General features: G+C 48.1%; 3 long non-coding RNA genes across 3 annotated transcripts; 1 reads left to right on the forward strand and 2 right to left on the reverse strand.

Annotated features, from left to right (window-relative positions):
• The first annotated feature begins 868 nt into the window (after positions 1 to 868).
• LOC114814175 lies at positions 869 to 6,405 on the forward strand. The gene is made up of 4 exons (XR_003761922.2): positions 869 to 1,253; positions 1,564 to 1,663; positions 4,030 to 4,175; positions 5,545 to 6,405. It is a non-coding gene; the product is annotated as an uncharacterized LOC114814175 (long non-coding RNA).
• Positions 6,406 to 10,113: 3,708 nt separating this feature from the next.
• Positions 10,114 to 16,360, reverse strand: LOC120638587. Its single transcript, XR_005660312.1, has 2 exons — positions 16,277 to 16,360; positions 10,114 to 10,308 (listed from the first exon to the last, which is right to left on the reverse strand). It is a non-coding gene; the product is annotated as an uncharacterized LOC120638587 (long non-coding RNA).
• Positions 16,361 to 16,377: 17 nt separating this feature from the next.
• LOC120638588 lies at positions 16,378 to 17,322 on the reverse strand. The gene is made up of 3 exons (XR_005660313.1): positions 16,905 to 17,322; positions 16,726 to 16,813; positions 16,378 to 16,420 (listed from the first exon to the last, which is right to left on the reverse strand). It is a non-coding gene; the product is annotated as an uncharacterized LOC120638588 (long non-coding RNA).
• Between the last annotated feature and the right edge of the window lie 1,685 nt (positions 17,323 to 19,007).

A 19,007-nucleotide genomic window follows, 5' to 3' on the forward strand; every position in this document is an offset into this window, starting at 1 on the left:
TTCTATCTACTAGGCGACTCTGCTTCTCTAGACTATTAGCTCAGTGAGGGCAGGGAACACCTCTACCAATTCTACCGTATTGCTCTCTCCCAAGCGCCTAGTACAGTGCTTTGCACACAATAAGCATTCAATAAATACGATCGATCGATAGAACCATTTTCTTCACTCCCCACAGTCGTGGTGATTTCGAGGAGAGTGGGGTCCGTTAGGAAGCACTAAGAGGACCTGAGTTCTAAATCTAGCTCTGCGCCGGCCTGCTGTGTGACCTTAATAATAACGTTGGTATCCGTTAAGCGCTTACTATGTGCAGAGCACTGTTCTGAGCGCTGGGGGAGATACAGGGTAATCGGGTTGTCCCCCGTGAGGCTCACAGTCTCAATCCCCATTTTACAGACGAGGGAACTGCGGCCCAGAGAAGTGAAGTGATTTGCCCGCAGTCACGCAGCTGACAAGCGGCGGAGCGGGGATTTGAACCCGTGACCTCTGCCTCCCAAGCCCGGGCTCTTTCCCCTGAGCCACGCTGCTTCTCTAAGCCAGTCACTTAACCTGCCTGAAACTCAGTTTCCTCATTTGTTAAAATGGGATGGGGTACCAGCTCTCCCTACCTCACAGGGAGCTTTGGAGTAAAAAATGAGCTAAATAATGTGAAAGGGCTACAACTGCCGTGTGAAATGAGAAGTATGCTATTAACCCTCAGGGGCTGACACACCGCTTTGCTTTCCCCTTTTCCTCTCCTTTGCTTACTGTCAGCACACAGAGAAGATTGAAAATTGGTGGGTTTTTGCTTTTTCTTTTTTTACTTGGATAAACTCTGGAGTTCATTCTGCTCCGAAACCGCAGGGAAGTGTCTCGATTTCTGCCTTTCCGCAACAGTTCCGCAAGCGGGGATGTTAATTGTCTGCTTTCCCCGTAGCACCGCTCTTTCTGGGTGACTACATCTCAAAGTCTCATTTTATCTCTCCTAAAATATACCCCGTTTTGCTATCCATCCGCACACTCTATATTTTGTCAACTTGGTAATGCAAGTGGAAATTCAGACTCACTGATTTACAACAGTTCCTTAAAAAGACGGCTTGTATATACACCTCCCGCCTCTCCAGGACGCTCGTCGACCGATCGTGCTAACGATGGCCCGTTGGATCGCTCAGTCCGAAACCTACCTTCCGCCAGTCTCCTTGGAGAGCCTCGCCCTCCCCGGGGATTTTCTAATTGGCGATTTTTACTGCGACTCTAACCAGAGCATCGAGAAGACGGTAGGATCTAGCCATCCCCAGTGACGACGGTCGCGGAGCGGGATAGGGAGGTGCCGGTTGGGTTTGGGGCCGACTAAGAACCTGTATTTGGAAAGTGGCAGAATGCGGGGAGTGCGTCGTGGCTGTGATTAAACTTCTCTGTAGATCCAGGAAATGGGCAGTTTGTTTTGTTCTCATTTTTCACCTCAGGGAAGTCCACCACTTGACTCATCGGAATGAGGAAGCTCAGAGAATGCACATCTTAGGCTTCAAATAGAGGTACCGTGATTGTGCTGACTGTAAGGTTCTTTTGTTTCCTTTTTTTTAACAGCTGCGACCTATATAATCCTACCTCTATAATCGCCGTCCTCAATCTAGTCTGAATAATTCCGATGTGACTCCCATCAAGTGTCCGCTTATTCCACGAGACGGTGAGCTCCTTGAGGGGAGGGATTCTACCAGCTGGGTCGTATTCTCCCAAGTGCTCAGGACGGTGCTTTGCACGCAGTAGACTTTACGCTCCTTGAGATCAGAGATCATGTTTAACAACCGTACTGACTTCCCTGGAACACTTAATACAGTGCATTTCACACTGTAAGTGCTCAATAAATACCGCCGAGTAATTGATTCGTTTCCCCTCCACACCCGCTCCTTCCAGCCTCTTTCTGCACCTCCTTTTCCTCACTAAATGCGATCTTCAGCGTAATTGGGGCATCGCTCAATCAGTGGTATTTATCGAGTGCTTCCTGTGCGCAGAGCACTGTGCTAGTCACTTGGGACAGTACGACGGAATCAGATACGTTCATTTATTCATTCAGAAGTATTTACTGAGCGCTTACCGTGTACGAGTCCTGGGAAAGTACAATTCGGCAACAGATAGAGACAATCCCTACCCAATAATGGGCTCCCGATCTAGAAGCGGGAGATAGACGACAGAACAGGTAGACGGGCATCACTATCATCAAAACAGATAAAGAGAATCATATGTGGGATGTGGGAAAGGGGTCGGCGGCGAAAGAGATGAGATCCGGGCGAGCCGAGTTAAGCCGGCACTAGAGGAGCGGAGCGCGCGGACTGGGTTGTAGTCGATTACTGAGGTGAGGTTTGAGGGGGCAAGCTGATTGAGTGCTTTAAAGCCAGCGGTAAGGAATTTCCGTTGGGCGCGGAGGTGGATGGTCAGTAGAAAGCCTACCCCTTCCCCCCTCTGACTCCCTACTCTTTATCTGAGGAAAATTGGAAATATCGAACAGACGAAGATTTATTCCAGTGAAAGTCGCCCATTTCTGGTCTTCGGTACTCACCCTCTAAATTGATGAGAAATCGAGTTACCTGCTCCCGTCCGGACAGGGAGGATTAGACAAAAAAATGCTTCAATACCTCTTATTGGCTAATGCGGAATCAGATTAAGAATCTGTAAATGATTAGACACTGTAAGTAAGCCATCTAAATTAAATCTGGACAATGAGCCTGCATTCGATACGTCGTCTCCCTCATTAGCTTTTTTCTTTTCTTTTACGACTTGGGCGAAGGGCAGTATGTAAATGGCCACTGACCCATCCAGACGCACTCCAGAGTTAGAGCTCGTGCCTCCAGACTTTCAGCCGTTGGAAGAATTCACCCCCACTTTGAGAGCCAACAAGTCACGCCTCTCACCCCGTGCACACCAAGTTTGTATCTCAGGAGCCTCCCGGACCACACGTGCTGTATAGCCAAATTGGCATCTGGAAGTAATTCCCCATTATTACTTATCAGAACGGCTGAAGGGTTGGGTTTTTTTTGGTTTTTTATCAAGTATAAATGAATCACAAGGCTAACTGATCTGTGCTCATTAAACTCGAAACGCTCCCAAGCAGAAGACTCCTAAGGAAGGCCAGGTTTCGCCGAAACATCCTGGGCCACGCAGCCGATGGAGTCAGAAGAAATCGGTCTGAGTCGGCCGAGAAATCACATCTCCTTCTTGGAGTAAAATAGACCCTTGACAGAGTTGTGACTCATCCTGAGTGAAAAAGGATTTACAGATTCGATACTAAGACAGCGGACCAGGAAACACCGGAGTCACAAATTAATCCGTTTTCCCACTGAAACCATTCAGTTACGGATCGCGCTGTCGTTGAGGAATACGAACGGTTTGAATGTGGAAACGTCTCTAAAAACGTGGCGCGTCTTCTTTCGGCCGCTAACAGCCTTCGCTGGATATGGAGATTGGATGAAGAGAAATTTGAGACAGGTTCTTTGCACGACAGAAATGCTCATGGAATAATATTCCTTAAATAATTGCGGTCTTTGGGGTTTATTGCGGGGGGAGGAGGCCGGGCAGGGTGACGAAGATGGGGGATATTCACGTCCTTCATGTTCTAACCCATCACGGTTCCCCGAAGTCATTGTTCTGTCTAGGAATTTATTTTTTTTTCCAATTCCAAACTGCAAGAGAATAACGATTTTGATCTTGATGATTTCATCAAGGCCCTTTTTATTAAATTTTTGACTAAAATAAAGTAATTCTCCACGGAGAACCGATTTGGAAATTTACCTGCCGCTCAATTGTAGTGGGAGACTCTGGCGAAAACAAACAATTTTTAGAAGTCGCCCGTTCGGAGAGCTAGAGAGATTATAGAATTTAATGATTAAGACTGTGTGCAGTGCAGTATAAGTACATTTGTTTCCTAGGAAACAAACTCGAACTGTGGCACTGAAGAAATTTGTAAGCATTAAAAAAATTTCTGTAATCAGGCCCCAAGAGAATGTATTAAATTTTTAGAAAAGGGATAAATATCTGACACACTTGCCATTTTTCCAGAAGGTTTTCGGTGATGCCTGTCGTCTGGAGTTGGAATTCTTCCGCCTGGGTGAAAGGATATTAGAGGCTTGACGAGAAACCGTTCGGAAAACAGGAGGCCTTGTGGTGATCTCGGAGAGGAAAAAAACATGAACGGCGAGGGAGAGGTAAAAGGCTCGGGGAGGCGGGGGTCATCTCAGGGAGCGTGCTGGTGGATGGCAGGTCTGTAGGATGGCGTGTTGTTGGATTGATCGATCGATAGTATTTACTGAGCGCTTACCGTGTGCAGAGCACCTTGCTAAGTGCTTGGGAGAGTTCGGTGGAACAGAGTTGGTAGACACGTGCCCTGCCCACGGTGAACTTACGGTCTAGAGGGCGAGATGGTTGTTGAGAGGTACTGAAAGGAGGGTCTGGTATTCCTTTTCATCGCTGGTTCTCCTAATAGCAATAATAGTAATCGTATTTGTTAAGCTCTTACCGTGTTCAGGCAGTGTACTAAGAGCTGGGGCTTGGGGGGTGGGGGGGGGGTGGTATAGGGAAATCGGGTTGACCACGGTCCCTGTTCCACATGAGGCTCACAGTCTCAGTCTCCATTTTACAGCTGAGGCCCAGAGAAGTGAAGTGACTTGCGCGAGGTCACACAGAAGACAAGTGGAAGAGTCTGGATTGGAACCCATGACTTTCTGACTCCCAGGCCCATGCTCTATCCACTGTGCCTACCACCTGAAAGCCTGGTGTGTCTGCTGAGATTTCTGTTACGTACTGTCTGTTTACCATTCGAAATGGCCTGCCAATTGACCTCATGCTCCCCAGACCCTTGAGCCTGGCCCTTTACAGACCAAGAGATCTTGCTCGTCTCTTTCCTTCCCACCTGCACCTCATTTCTCGAACCATAAAGGTCATAATTATCCATTATGAAGAGCAGACTGCGGACTAAGCGCCGGGGTGGGTCCCGGACAATCCAATCGGACACAATCCCCGCCCCACTCATGGCCTGTGGTCTAAGAGGAAAGTAGAACGGGAATGGAGAAGCAGTGGGGCCTAGGGCAAAGAATACAGGCCCGGAAGTAGAAGCAACTGGGTTCTAATGCCGGCTCCGGCACTTGTCTGCTGCGTGATCTTGGCCGAATCACTTCTCTGGGCCTCAGTTACCTCACCTGTAAAATGGAGATTAAACCCGTGAGCCCCGTGTGGGACATGGGCCGTGTCCAACCTGATTTTTTTGTATCTACTCCAGCGCTCGGTACGGTACCCGGCAAATAGTAAGCACTTAAATACTACTAAAAGAAAAAAAGTTGCCTTCTCCCCACTTTATAAATGAAGGAACTGAATCCCAGAGTTAATTGTGGGCAGGGAATTTGTCTATTGCTGTATTTTACTCTCCCAAGCCCTTAGTACGAGGCTCTGCACACAGTAAGCGCTCAATAAATACGATTAAATGAAGTCCCCCAGAAGGCCGGCGTTAGTACTAGTATTTGAACCCAAGTCCCCTGCTCTTTTCACTAGTCTTTCCACTAAACAACACTACCTTCCTAGGGGAACAAATATACTGGAATGAGGAGGTGTGAGGCGGAATAAAGATTTTCCTTTTGGTCCCCCGGAAGCCCGAGAGGGGCCGTACCTCCTTGCGTTGGTTCGTTCTCGCGGCTGTTCATTCAGAGAGAAAATGACTGACATTGATCGAGACTTCCCATCGGCGAACCTGTTGGAACACGAGAAGACCCCGACACTCATTACCACGGAGAGGGAGGCCAGAAATGATCCAGACAATTAGTTGACAAGATACGGGATTAGCTAGTAACCGAAGAGCAGCGAGACCGTGTGCGTTCAAAGACGGTCTTTGACCGGAAAGGCCAGAGCGGTGAGGTGAAGGCAAAGAGAGGCAGGAGGGCGGACGTTCAAAGCCTACGGGAAGAGCGGATCTCCGGGGCATCTTCTTTCGTCCAAATCGCAGGATGCCGCCTCCCTCCGAACGTCGGATCGACGCTCGCAGACAGATGCCGGAGGATGATGAAGGCGTGTCTCGGGAAGGTGAAATTCGACTTCGGCCCGGGGCCCTGGCGGGACCGGCTCAGCTGCCGGACTGCCGCAGACAGCCGCGGTGCCCACCACTCCTCCTCCGCGGAGGGGCAGGCCGAGGATGGAGGGAGGGGCTGGCTGGATGCTGTCGAGCTCGGAGCGCCTCTCCGCACCTCGCCGCCTCTGGAGAGAGCGTGAGACCGCGAGTCGGGAAGCCTGGGTTCTAATCCCGGCTCTGCCGGGCGACCTGGGGCAAGTCGCGTCGCCGCTCTGGTCCTCATTTCCCCTTCTGTAAAACTGAGGTGAAACAACTGGTCCCGCCTCCCCCTTAGACTGCGAGTTCTAGACTCCCCCATTAGACCGTGAGCCCGTCAGTGGGCAGGGATGGTCTCTATCTGTTGCCGAATTGTACATTCCAAGCGCTTAGTCCAGTGCTCTGCACATAGTAAGTGCTCAATAAATACTATTGAATGAATGAATGACTAGTAAGCGCTCAATAAATATTATTGAATGAATGAATGAATGGGTAGACAATCCCCTGCCCACGGCGAGTTTACAGTCTAGAGAGGGAGGCAGATGTGAATCTAAATATATAAATTATAGATATGTGCATAAATGCCTTGGGGGGGGGGCGGTGGTCTCCTCGTCCTCCAAGTTCCCCTGCTCATCATAGGGGAACTTCTCTCTGCCTCAGTTCCCTCCTCTGTAAAATGGAGATGAAGACTCTGAGCCCTCTATGGGACATGGATGTGTCCAACCCCATTAGTTTGTATCTAAGTGCTAAGGGCTTAGTACAGCGCTTTGCACTGAGCACTCAATAAATGCCATTGAATAACTATAATAATAATGATGGTATTTGTTAAGCACTTACTATGTGTCAAGCACTGTTCTAAGCGCCGGATACAAGGTCATCAGGTTGACCCCCTTGGGGTTCACAGTCTTCATCCCCATTTTACAGAGGAGGGAACTGAGGCCCGGAGAGGTTAAGTGACTTGCCCCAAGTCACCCAGTCGACAGGCGGCGGAGTTGGGATCGGAACCCACGATTTACGACTCCCAAGGCCGGGCTCTTTCCACTAAGCCACACGGAATAATCTACCGCAGCGATGAGTGTAGCGAACGATATATAGTGAGCAACTAACAAACACCATTTAGTGTTTTCTGGGCACAGAACACTTTACTAGGAATTAGGAAAAGAGTGAGGAGGGGAGATTTGTCAGGTTACCTGACCCTCACGGGGACCTTGAGACTCATTTGAGCTAGTTTGCCCCCAAAGCCAAGAAGAACTCAATAATAATATTAACACTAATCACAACGTTTATTAAGTGCTGTGCTCTGCACACAATAAGTACTCAATCGATGCCATCCATTGATATGTGCTAAGCAACGTACTAAACACCGGCCTAGATGCAAGACAAGCAGTCAGGGATGGATAGGTTTCACATCTAGGACTCACGGCCGAAGAGGGAGGGAGAAGAGATATCTTCACCGACTTCATGAGAAGCATTGCGACCTAATGGAAAGGGCACAGGCCTGGGAACCGGGAGACCTGGGTTCTAATCCCCTCCCCTCCACTTGTCTGCTGTGTGACCTTGGCCAAGTCACTTAACTTCTCTGGGCCTCAGTTCCCCCATCTGTAAAACGGAGATTAAGACCCCCGGAGCCCTATCTGGGACCGCGACGCGACCAACACGATTAGCTCGTATCTAAGTGCCAAACGCTTAGTTCAGAGCTCCGCAGTGAGCGCCCGACAAATTCGACTGAATAAATACGGTTGAATAACCTACCCCAGCGATAAGTACAGTGACCGACACGTAGCGAGCGCTTAACCAAGACCAACGATACGTAAAAATCCAGTCGAGGAAAGAGATGCACAGAGAGGTCAAATGACTTACCCAAGGTCACACAGAAGCCAAGTGGCGGAACCACAACGCAGGTATTTGAACTCTGACCTCAGTCCTCCGGCCCGATACGTCACCTCATCTACTCGACGGCCGGGGGAAGACGCCGACACGCCGTCTTCTGCTTGCCCTCGGCCGGCGACGTGGATGAGACGGAGGAGACCGTCGGCCCCGTCGCTTCTCCCACCTGGGCGGGCTGGAATCCACGAGCGAAGAGCGAACCCCCGCTGAGGGTTGGGGCTAGGGCGGGGGGTGACTGCAGTGGCTAAGGGTTTTGGGGTGATGGTGACGGAGGGGCCCAGATGTCCGCACTGTCTCTCGGCCAAAACTCCCCTCCGTGGGCTAGGTAACGGAGCCCGCTTCTAAATGATGGAAAGACGGGGCCATGCCAACGATGCCATTTTCTCCGAGTGAGTGGTCAGGCGGGCTGCCAACCGGCCTGATCAAAACCTGGCCGACTTCGCATCCAAAATAAATGAATCAATAAAATTGAATCACGGCTTCTAGGGCCGGGGCCTTCTGCTGTCAGACTCGCATGCAACCAACCTCAGAGCAAAAGGAAAAATAATAAAGGTTAAATGAGTTATCATTTCTTTGGAGAAAGCAGCGGGGCCTGATGGAAAGAATACGGGCCCGGGAGGCAGAGGAACTGGGTTCTATTCCCCGCTCTGCCAATCTCTTGCTGTGTGACCTCGGGCGAGTCTCTCGCCTTCTCTGGGACAAGGTTTGCTCGATTGTAAAATGGGGATTCAAGTGAAGAGAAGTGATTTGCCCAAGGTCACACAGCCGACAAGTGGCCAAGCCAGGATTAGAACCCAGGTCTGACTCCCGGGGCCGTGCTCTTTGCTCCAGACTACGCTGCCTCTCTCAGTTGGGTGACTGTAAAAGAGTCGGTAGGAATGATTCCCGTCGTCTAGAAGCTTTCAGTCTAGTGGACTTGCAAGACGTGTCTCTTCTACCCTGTAAATCTTAAATTGGAAACAGGGGTGGATCCACGAAACGTCAACGGCCCCAGCAAACGATAGCTTCCGGGTGACCTTCCTTCTCCGGATTCCCCATAGAGTCACGCCGATTTCACCGTTCCAGAGATATTAGGCTTTTCCCAGGCAGGTTTAGATCGGGAGAATCACTGTAACTCATTCGTCTGTCATTACGATCTACCTGAAGAGAGGCCAGCAACGAGGGGAGGAACAGAGTCTATAAAAAAGCAGCGTGGCCTAGTGGAAAGGTCCTACAGGACCTGATTTCTAATCCTGGCTCTACCACTTGCTCTCTGTGTGATTTCGGGGAAGTCACTCCTCAGACCAGCGAGTCCCTTGTGGGCAGGGATTGTCTCCGTTTCTTGCGGAATTGTACTGTCCCAAGCGCTTAGTAGGGTGCTCTGCACACAGTAAGCGCTCGATAAATACGATTGAATGAATGAAAGAATAATCGTTATATTTCTACTACCTGCAGCACCACTCGGCTGCACGTACGGCCGTAGTTACTTAATAAATGCAGATGATAAATAACGGAGATTACATTCATCGAGGATCTTGAGTATCTTGTTGCCGCGGCTGGATTTTGGGCTTTTGTTGTTGTTGTTCTGTCCAGTGGATATCAGTCCAAGGCTTTTGAGTGTAAAAAGCTACTAGAAGAACTCACTCCCGACGTAAAAGACCGCTGCTTCACGGTTTACGGGCTGTGCGATTCCGACAGCCAGATTGAATGAACACTTTATAAAAATATATTGAGCCCACTTGGGTCACTAAGAGAAATCATCTGTGGCGTGAAAACCGAGAATTTGTTTTCCTAATTTTTTTTTAAATTCTCTTGTGAGTTTAAAGGCGAGAGAAAGGTTAGGAGTGAGAAGAGCGGGTATAACCACCTCCACTTTTCTCCTGCATTTCCTAAATAGAAGCCATATTTTCCTTTCTCCTTTTCGGAGAAAGGTGATAAAAAATAACGACGGAGGTCGTTCTCTGAAATCGGAAAATATCTTCTCCCAGATTAAGATGTAAGACTGAGAGCAGTCATGAGATTAGACCGCGTCGGCCGGTATTCCGCCTCGGGGGTAGGGGATCCGAATCGTTGTAATCGACCAAAACACCAACGGTAACGGAGATAAACTAATCCGGCTGATCTGAAAGTCAAATTTAGGAGAAGGAACGGCGGCCAGTATATTTCACTCCCGGTGTAGACCTTAGTTACATTATCTCCTCCCCCGCTCCCCCAAGTTATATAAAGGCTCACTGAGCCGTCTGCTTTTGGAACGAGAAACATTTAATTTTGCAAAATGATGTGTTCAGGGAAATTTCATCATGGCTCCAATTCCGGGGCATACTGTAACTGTTGCAAAATCGGGCAGGCTTTGGAGGTCCAATTGAAGAGCTGGGTAATACCTGGAGCGAGAAGAGCGGATCAGTCATTTGGGTCAAAGTAGAAGTTAAAAAACAGTCCGTCCCTCGGGTGATTGGGGAGGATAAAAAACATCCGAGAGATTTAATACATAAAAGTGAAAGCCTCGAGACGTCAGTCCGTCTCTGGGCTAATGGGTAAAAAGAAAAAAAAAATGCGTACTGACTTTAGGTAGCCAGCTGTCCTCCAAGAAAATTGTTTTCTCCACCAGTGGGATGTGGGACAAAGTTGCCCGTCTCAGTTTATGACACCATCTTGGAAACATCATCGTGTTTCAGAGCTGTGGGAATCGGTGGAAATTTAGACGTACTCCAAGCTTTCTAAGAAAATCTTCAGCTCTCGGTATTAAGTGTTTCAAAAGTTTGGGTTAAGAAAGCTTTGAGCCTTTCAAGTGCTCGCCTGAGCTGTGTTCCTGAGTTTCCCCCACTGGGAGATCTCGGTCCCAAAACGCATTCATATTGAAAGCGAGGGGGAAAGAATCTGCGTTTGATGTTCCGTTGTTCACTACCTTTCCTTCTTCCAACTGATTTCAAGTATTTTTTTCCTTGAAATGGAAAACGCTCGTTCATCGGGCAAAGATGATGCCCACCTATTGAATCAAAACCTTGGATCGCGTTACCGAAAAATCCCTTAAAAACCGGACGGTCAGGTCGGGTGGTCAATAAATGAGATTCGGGCTTGAAATAATAGAATCCCTTTAATCGAAATAAATGTTTCCTTATTGAGGAGGGAGATTGTGGTGAAGAAAGTTGGGGAGCGTGCTTAAGGCTTGTTTTCAGACCACTGCACCGGTATATTACAGGAAGCAGCGTGGCTCAGTGGCAAGAGCCTGGGCTTGGGAGGCAGAGGTCATGGGTTCGAATGCCCCCTCTGCCACCTGTCAGCTGTGCGACTGTGGGCGAGTCACTTCACTTCTCTGGGCCTCAGTTACCTCAACTGTAAAATGGGGATTCACTGTGAGCCCCACGTAGGACGACCTGATGACCCTGTATCTCCCCCAGCGCTTAGGACAGTGCTCGGCACATAGTAAGCGCTTAACAGATAGCAACATCATTAGTATTACCCTGTATCTCCCCCAGTCCTCTGCATATAGTAAGCACTTAAATACCAACATTGTCATTATTATCACCTAAAGGTCAAGGGTTCTAATCCCGGTTCCACCATCTGTCGTGTGACCTTAGGCAAGTCACTTCACTTCTCTGTGCCTCAGTGACCTCATCTGTAAAATGAGGATTGAGGCTCTGAACCCCACATGGCACAGGGACTGTGTCCAACCCAATTTTCTTGTATCCACCCCAGCACATAGTACACCGCTTGGTACATAGTAAGTGCTTAACAAATACCATTATCATCATTAATAGTAATAACGATACGATCATAATCATAATAATATGATGGTCTGACTTCCATCTGTTTCCACAGAACATTTTCTCCAGACTTTACCTTGACAAAATGTAATTTTGAACGCTAACTCTCAGAAATACGCTGAGCGCTGTGGGAATAACCTTGTTATCTCTGGATCCCGCAGAAAGGTAGACACCTTTTTCCGAACCCACGGCAAATTAATTAGAGAAAACCAATTAATGGCAAACGTTCCAAATATAAATGAAGGCGAGAAAGGGACTGCCTGTTACAGTAATCCCATTTGGATTCCGGTTGGGGATATGTTTCTTCGAAGTGCTCCAACTTGACTTTAACAACAGCAATAACTTCTCAGATACCCATTCCCGGTCACTGAAGCTCAAATAAATACCTCGTTTACTTCTGACCCCTAATCTGAAAAGGGTGTTGTTCTTTGTGTGTGCGTTTATGTATCTGAGGAGGGGCTTTAAATATCAATATTGATCATATATCTTAATTTATAAAGATTCCACAAAATTTCTGAAGAAAGCAATAGAGGAAAAAGACTGGTATTAGATTTTTTTTTTTTTTCTGGCAGATGGTTTAGTTTCCACTGAGTTGTTCATTTTTAACTTCAGCCTCAACAATACCTTTTAAGTATAAGGGGAAGTCCCAAGTGCTTAGCACAGTGTATTGCATTAATAATAATAATTGTGCTATTTATAAAGTGCTTAAGTGCCAAGCACTGTACTAAGGGCTGGGGTAGATAAAATATAAGCAAGTAGGACCCAGTCCCTGTCCCACATGGAGCTCTCAGGCTAAGAGCGAGAGCAGATTTCGAATCCTCATTTGATAGATGAGGAAACTGAGGCCCAGAGAAGTTAAGTGGTTCGTCCGAGTTCACGTAGCAGACAAGTAGCAGAGCAGGGATTAGAATCCAGGTCTCCTGATTCCCATGACGGGACTCTTTCAAATAGACCACGTGTTCTTATAAAAACAAAACAAAAAAACAAAACAAAAAAGCTAGCTGCCATCTAGAAAAACTCTCTAACTTTGGAAGAACCCGCTTGTGAGAATCTTGGGATTTCAGGAAAACCCACGTGTCGGGCAGAAGAAATGTATTCACAAGCGGCTCGATCCAGGCCCGATCCAGAGGGAAATTCCACATCAGACTTCCCGGGTTGAAGATAACCATCGGGGGAATGATGCTCTTGTAAGCATAAAATGCCGATCGCCTCCTGTCCCTTTCCTTTCCCTTCCCAGGAACCTTCGGTGACTGAGCACTGTCAGTCTGGTCAGGATGGAAAGGAAACATACTGCAAAACACACACACGCAGACACGCCCCAAAACACTGCGGTATTGTCGTCTCCCAAGGGCTTCGTACACAGTGAGCGCTCAATGAATATGCTTGGCTGCCCGATTGATTGATCGAAGAGCTCTAGCCCTTAAATTCTTCTATTTTACCAACCCCATGGATACACCTGCCTAGAATAGGAGCCCCCCGATAGGACAAGGGACAAGCCCCAAGTCCCGGCTCGGAAAACGGTGACTTTCCGAGAACCCTGCGGGTCTTGGATTTCTGTGATGCTCTGCTCCCGTCACCGGCGTGGGTTAAACTCCATATCTGACATCTTCCGTCTTGTCCGGGTTCGCATCTGGCTTCGATCAGGCGTGCGAATTTCGATCCAACGTTTATCTGTCTCGATGGTTGGAAACCTACTCAACACGTCCGGAAGACACTTTGATATAACTCGTATTAGTCCTATCATCTGCTGCTACTTGGACCCCTTAGCTACTCCATCTTGGTGCTTGCTAGCCGCTAGTTGCGGAGGTAGCTTTGGAAAGAGAACTGATGAAATGAAATGAGAGGAAGCCCAGTCAAGCGCTTGAATCAAAACACGTGGGGCTGGGCCTCCCTTTAGATTTCTGGTGGAGAATATAATGATAACGATTATGGCATCTGTTAAAGGCTATGTGCCGAGCACCGTTCTAAGCGCTGGGATAGATGCAAGGTGATGATAATAATGTTGGCATTTGCTTCGCGCTTACTGTGTGCACAGCACTGCTCTTAGCACTGGGGTAGCTACAGGATAATCAGGTCGTCCCACGTGAGGCTCACAGTTAATCCCCGTTTTACAGATGAGGGAACTGAGGCACAGAGTAATCAGGTCGTCCCACGTGGTGCTCACAGTCTCAGTGCCCATTTTCCAGATGAGGTAACTGAGGCCCAGAGAAGTGAAGTGACTAGCCCAGGGTCACACGGCAGACAAGTGGCAGGGCCGGGATTAGAACCCATGACCTTTTGACTCCCGGGCCCGTGCTCTATCCACTGTGCCATGCTCCTGCCCCCGTGGAGACCGGTTGATAGATTCTGGCAAACGGATTGTTCAAAAATACTACGGCTTCATCTATTGATATTGGAGAATACGTGTGTTTTTTTTTTCACTAAATAAGCAGCATGGCCTATGGGAGAGAGCACAGGACTGGGAGTGAGAAGGACCTTGGCTCCACCACTTGTCTGCTGTGTGACCCTGGGCAAGTCACTTCACGTCTCTGTGCCTCAGTGACCACCTCTGTAAGATGGGGATTAAGACAGCGAGCACTACGGGGGACAGGGACTGTGTCCAACCCAATTATCTTCTATCTAGCTCGGTGCTTGGCGTGTGGTAAGCGCTTGAACAAATATCGCAGTTATTATCATCATTACCACGTGCAGCAAGCCTTTTCCATAGTGAAGAGTTCCACGAAGAGTTAAGAGGATTCTTTATCCAAATTAAAGCTTCAGTCGTCGCACAGGGAACGAACCGAACGTTGAATCTACACTAGACCGTCAACTCCCTGATAGAAGGGATTGTGTTTATTAAGTCCGTTGTCCTCTCCCAAGCACTTAAAGTGCTCTGCACAAAAACCAATAGTCCTGCCAATTAATTGGCAAATTAGAAGAAAATCAAAATAAACAGAATGGCCAGAATTAGCGTCAGATCCGGGTGGACTGGCGACTTGGCCTCTACTCACTGTTTTCTACTAAGAAACTACTTCCGTGCTCACCAAAAGAGGATTGTTAGCTGCTTGAGGTCAGAGATCATTCCATTCCCATGCAGTCGTCGGTATTTTTTGAGTGCTTACTTTGTGCAGGGCACTGTACTGAGCGCTCGGGTGGGTACGACCTAACAGAGTTGGTAGGCAAGTTCCCTACCCACAGTGAGCTTTTCAGTCTAGCGAGAATAACAATAATAATACAAGTTATGGGTTTTTAAGCCCTTTGTGCTAGACACTGTACTAAGCACTGGGGTAGAGACAAACTGGCTTGGACACAGTCCCTGTCCCACATGGGGCTCACAGCACGTGGTAAGTGCTCGATAAATACCACTGGTTGACTGATATACACATATACGCACTCTTCCTAGACAAAGCTTCGATGCTTCATACCTTGTTTGACACATAGAAGTTTAACGAACACCACAGTTACTATTACTATGACTACTAGCATCATCATTATTATTATTAATGATGGCAGGCATAAAGAAGACTCTTTTTTTTCCTAAGGCCACGTTGTATTCCGATGGCTCTAACAGACATCCTTTCTTTGAAGTATTTCTTGTCCAAATCTCAAATATCTGCACAATAAATCAACAGAAAATCTGAAATCTCAGCACTCCAATCAAATTCACGTTCGTGAATCCAAAGTGACTTCTCACTGTTTTTCCTCTGTTCCGTGCAGGGTCTGACTTCGACCTTTCCGAACGACATTTTCATTTAGAATCTTATCACTCCATAATTATTACCTTTCAGGACTCCCAGCTAACACACAACAGCTTCCTCTGGGCTTCCTCTCCTGTCTTTCCATCGTTCTGCTTCTTTGAAGAACAAATTAAATTTCCACCCCAGCCAAAACAAACTTTTCAATGGCAAAATAAATCTAGCCAGAGGCAGAAAAATATGACCATCACAAGGAAGTCCAGATTCAGGCTATTGAAGATTTGGGTATATTTAAGATCATCTAGTATTTTTTAAATGGTATTACTTAAGGACATATCACGTACCAGGCACTGTACTACGCGGTGGGGTGGACGTAAATGAATCCGGTGGGACACAGTCTCTCCCACGTAGGATTCACAGTCAAAGTAGGAGGGACAAGAGGAACTTAATCCCCTTTTTGGAGATGAGGAAAGAGAGGCACAGAGAGGTTTAGTGACTTGCCCAAGGTCACACAGCAGATCACTGTCAGAGTCAGGATTTGAACCCAAGTTCTTTGATTACCAGGCCCGTACCCTTTCTCTTCTCTTTCAGGGTCCCCGAGATTCAGGAATGACTCACGTGTTGCCTCGGTTGTAGCGATTCAAGTTACACCTGACCACCATAAGCTCCTTTTAGTGAGGGACCAGGTTTATCTACTCTGTTGTATTGTACTCTCCCAAGGGCTTAGTACAACGCTCTGCGCACATTAAGTGTTCAATAAATAGCAATGATTGATTATCCCCTGTCTGCGCTTCATCTCAAGCTAAGCTTTTTTTAAAACAAAAACTCATCTTCATTAGGGGAATTCCTTCTGAACATTGTGGACAGCGTTCTGAACTAAGCAAAGGCAGAATTAAGACATGACCTCTTACCTTCGGGAACTCTCCACAGCAACGTGGCTTAGTGGCAAGAGCCCAGGCTCGGGAGGCAGAGGTCGTGGGTTCTAATCCCACCTCTGCCCCTTATCAGCTGTGTGGCTCTGGGCCAGCCACTTCACTGGGCCTCTGTTACCTCATCTGGAAAATGGGGATAAAGACTGTGAGCCCACTTGGGACAACCTGATTACCCTGTGCCTACCCCAGCACATAGTAAGTGCTCAAAAAAAAACCAAACCCACATTACTACTACTTTTAGTATTGTCCTCTCCCAAGCACTTAGTCCAGTGCTCTGCACATGATAAGTGCTAAATAAAATCAATTGAATGAATGTAGTCTGCCCACCAGGAGCTTACAGCATAGTGGGAGAGACGGACATTGAAACAATTAGAGAGAGGGGAGTTATATGCTGGCAGAGATCACATCTACCAACTCGATTATATCACCTTCCCCCAAGTGCTCGGCGCCGATTCCTCTCTGATCTCCCCGCCTCTAGCGTCTTCCATTCTTCACTCTGCCGCCTGGATCGTTTTCCTACAAAAATGTTTCCGTGCACGGTTTCCCACAAACCGAATAACCTCCAGCAGTCTCCCATCCATCTCCACATCAGATAGAAACTTCTTACCGTTGGCTGTAAGGCGCTCAATCACCTCTCCCTCTCCTGCTACCTAATCGGGCTCGTCTACTCCAATCCGGCCCACCCACTCTGCTCCTCTAATACCAATCTCCTCTCTGCACCTGGTTCTCCTCTGTCTCACCGTTAACTCCTTCCTCACATCCTCCCTCTAGCCGAGACTCCCTCACGCTTGATTTCTGACAGACCTCTTCTCTCCCCATCTTCAAAGCCCCACGAAAATCATAAATTCTCCAAGAAGCCTTCTCTGACTAAGCTCTCATTTCCCACCCTATTTGTTTTCCCTTCTTTCGATGAGCGGGGAGACGTGTGCCGAACAATTTTTTTTAGAGAAATGACGCGGACGAGGGAGTGAAATACGAACTAGAGCGGAGAGAGGCTGGAGGCAGGGAGGTCGGCGAGAAAGGCAGAGAGGTCAGGGAGAAATCGGCGTAGAGAAGTCGTAATGCTATTTATTGAGTGCGTACTGTGTGCGGAGTGATCTAGTGAAGACTTGGGAGGACACGGTACGGTAAACGGACGTGGTCGCTGCCCTCGGCAACTTGGCGTCTAGTGAGGGACGGCATGTATTTCAATAGAACTGGCTCTAATAACAAATAACAGAATTGCATATTTAAGGCTCCTCGGGAGCACCGTTCACTCCAGATGGAATTAAGTGATTCTGATATCCTCCAGGAGGTCTTCCCCATTCATGATAATTCAGTTATTTACGTTAATGTCCGTCTCCCCCTCTAGACTGTAAGCTCGTTGGGCGCGGGGAACGTATCTGCTGATTTTATGTTGCGTTTTCCCCAATTATTAGTACAGTCCTCTGCACGTAGTGAGCGCTCAATAAATACCATCGATTGATTGGGGGGAGAATAGTCATGGGTCCTTCCCGTTGTGTGAGCGTGAAACTCCTCACAGAACCACGACTCTGAGGATGTTTGTCAAATGCGGTCTCTTCACTCGCTGAAATTCATTCCCCAGCAGTTAGTCATTCCCTCTCCCTTGCCTGGAGAGACAGAACTGCCTCGGGCAAGTTCTATTCTATGCTCTGGGGAAGTGGTGGGAGGTAAATTTTCACTTGCCCCAAGGGCTTTCCACGTTTGGAGCTCGTTTTCACTGAATGCATTTCAGCTTTTCTGCCGTTTCCTTGGTAAGCAGGTCCATATGGAGAGCAAATATGGCAAGGAGAGCTGACTCACGGAATGAACTGTATGTACGGTTCTCTCCCGGCTGGTCTCTGCCAGTGGGAGATCTCGTCTCCGAGCCGTCCTTCGGGTCCGATTGAGAGCACCTACCGAAAGACACGGGTGGGTTTGCCGTCCATCGGTCCAAGACGTACACCGGCCGCTTACCGCGTGAGGAGCACCGTGCTAGGCATTCGTGGCTCCGTGGAAAGAGCCTGGGCTTCGGAGTCGGAGGTCAGGGCTTCGATTCCCGGCTCTCTCGCTTGTCAGCTGCGTGACTGTGGGCCAGTCACTTCACTTCTCTGGGCCTCAGTTACCTCATCTGGAAAACGGGGATTAACCGTGAGCCTCCCGTGGGACAACCCGATGACCCTGTATCTCCCCCCGGTGCTTAGAATAGCGCTCTGCACATAGTAAGCGCTTAACAAATACCAACATTATTATTATTATTATTATTATAAGGGAGTTGAACTTGGATCTGTTCTCTTTGGGCACTTAATTTTTACCCCACCTCTGACCCCACAGCACTTTTGTACATAGCTATAAATTGTTTATTTATATTAATGTCTGTCTCCCCCTCTAGAGAATAAGCTCCTTGTGGGCATGGAGTACGGAGTCAGTGGTATTACATCTCCCCAAATGCTCTACACAAAAACTGGCTGAAAAAAGCCCTCCTAGCAGATCACCTCTTCCCAGAAGCCATCCTCAGCAAAGCGGTGTGGCCTAATGGACGGAGCACAGGCCTGGGAGTCAGAAGCACCTGGGTTCTATCACTTGTCTGCTGTGCGATCTTGGGCAAATCACTTCACTTCTCTGTGCCTCAGTGACCCGATCTGTAAAACGGGGATTAAGACTGAGCCCCCTCTGAGACGAGGGGACCGGGTCCAACCTGATCGGTGTGTATCTACCCCAGTACTTAGTA

Source organism: Ornithorhynchus anatinus, chromosome 9, assembly GCF_004115215.2.
Source record: "Ornithorhynchus anatinus isolate Pmale09 chromosome 9, mOrnAna1.pri.v4, whole genome shotgun sequence".
NCBI classification, from domain to species: Eukaryota; Metazoa; Chordata; class Mammalia; order Monotremata; family Ornithorhynchidae; genus Ornithorhynchus; species Ornithorhynchus anatinus.